This window comes from Mus caroli, chromosome 11, assembly GCF_900094665.2.
Source record: "Mus caroli chromosome 11, CAROLI_EIJ_v1.1, whole genome shotgun sequence".
Classification (NCBI taxonomy): domain Eukaryota; kingdom Metazoa; phylum Chordata; class Mammalia; order Rodentia; family Muridae; genus Mus; species Mus caroli.
This window is the reverse complement of record NC_034580.1, coordinates 44,298,396-44,300,167: the sequence shown is the minus strand read 5'-3', so window position 1 is coordinate 44,300,167 and position 1,772 is coordinate 44,298,396. Positions and strand designations below refer to the sequence as shown.

Below are 1,772 nucleotides of genomic sequence, written 5' to 3'. Positions count from 1 at the left end.
TCAGCAAGATCCTATCTCTGGATGTGATCCCTTGCCAGAACAGCCATGTTGCTGGATTAAAAATCCTCTACACCCAGCAGTATAACTATATGGTGCTGGCTTTAATGGCATTAAGAATGCAGGAGTAAAGAGTCATGGATTATTCCTCTACCATTTGAGAGAGCTGCTGAGGCCAGGCAGTGTGTGGAAGGAGAGTTCCTGCATGAAGGTCCACAGAGATCAAGAGACTGTAAAGGGCCTTTGTACAAAGCTGTGAGTTTAGCCTGAGTTACATTGGAGATCCCAAAATGTTGGAGATCCTAAATCCATGGGATATCTGCTGAGGAAAGCTGTCTGTGGGTAGTAGAACCAGCGTAGGCAATAAAGCTGAGAAGGCAAGGCCATCTAAGCCCTTTGAATGGAAAGCAACAGATATTGGATGTGGATGGAGGGAATTTAGTATTTGCCCTGCTACATTTTGGTATTTTTAAAAAATGAATTTATTTCTATGAGTGTAAAACTTTTTGTGAGAAACCTCCCTAGTGTGGATGGGAATCCAGCTTCTTAGGCCTTGAACACAGATTCACTGTGGATTGAAGCAGTGGATACAGATGTAACCCTCTTTGACACTGCTCCTGTAGCTCTTCCATCAGGAAGGAAGACAATGTTGTTGATGGGTCTAGAGTGGCTCTTGACTCTTCCCAATTCTTCTTCAAAGGACAAGTGGAAGAACCTGGCCTCAAACTTGCCAGTCCTGATGGAAGTTGTGGTTGCATCTATGACTTACAACCTCCTAGCATGACATGGTCAGAGTTGGGAGAAAAAGCAGCTGAGATAAGTCTTTTGAAGTTCAAAACTCACAGAGTCAGAGCTAAGCCGTGCTCTCCTTGGATGCTATGGCAAACATGGCCATGTCTCCAGACAGCTAGATGTCATTGATCTACCAGGAGTACTCCTGAACATTCACCAACACCTCTCCAGACTTTGCACTATATTGGTTGAGCTCTCCACTCTCATGGCCTGTGGTAGATGAATTACTTCCTCAGGAGTTCACAAACAGCTCTGGTGATCTTGGGATCACTGCAGGGTATCTTCATATCACTGTCCATCTGTCTTGGATCTTGTAGATCAAAACTCTGATATCCCATCTGCTTCTCATGGAAAACATGTTGATGTTGCCCCCAAAAGTCAAAACCACACCTCCAGACAGCTGGTTGATCTTGAGTAGAGCCAGCTGTTTCCCTGTCTCAATCTCAGAACTGACAGCTCTTGTCAGCTGGGCTGTGGGACATGCTTGGTATCCATGTCAGTATACACACACTACACAGCTTCAATAAGAACCATGTAGGTGCCCAGCTTCTCCCCATTCACAGAGCACCACACATTCATGATAGGGTCTTTGGTAATGGTCAAGAGGAGGTCTCCTTCACAGTTATACTTGACTACATGATAAATCACTGATGGCCCTGCACAGAATGAGGAGAAAGACATTGAAGAGTTTTGGTCTTCCTTTACAACATCATTTCGGCACTAGTCCCCAGTTCCACTCTTTTGGCATAGTAATGTCTATTCTGTGGACTTATATGTTGTAAGTATGTAGCTGTCTTTTTTTTTTTTTTTTACAGGTTTTACAAACTTCCTGTTGCTTGGTGCCATGCTTCCTGTCCTTGATATATTTTAATCCTTCTAGAAACATAAGCCCAAATAAGTCCATTCTTCTATAAGTTTCCTTGATTGTAGTATTTTATTGCAGCAACAAAAAAGTAACTAATACAAAATCTTATTATATTCCT

At 42.8% G+C, this 1,772-nt stretch overlaps 1 pseudogene; it reads right to left on the bottom strand.

Annotated features, from left to right (window-relative positions):
- Positions 1-562: 562 nt before the first annotated feature.
- Positions 563-1,470, bottom strand: LOC110304470 (annotated as a pseudogene).
- Between the last annotated feature and the right edge of the window lie 302 nt (positions 1,471-1,772).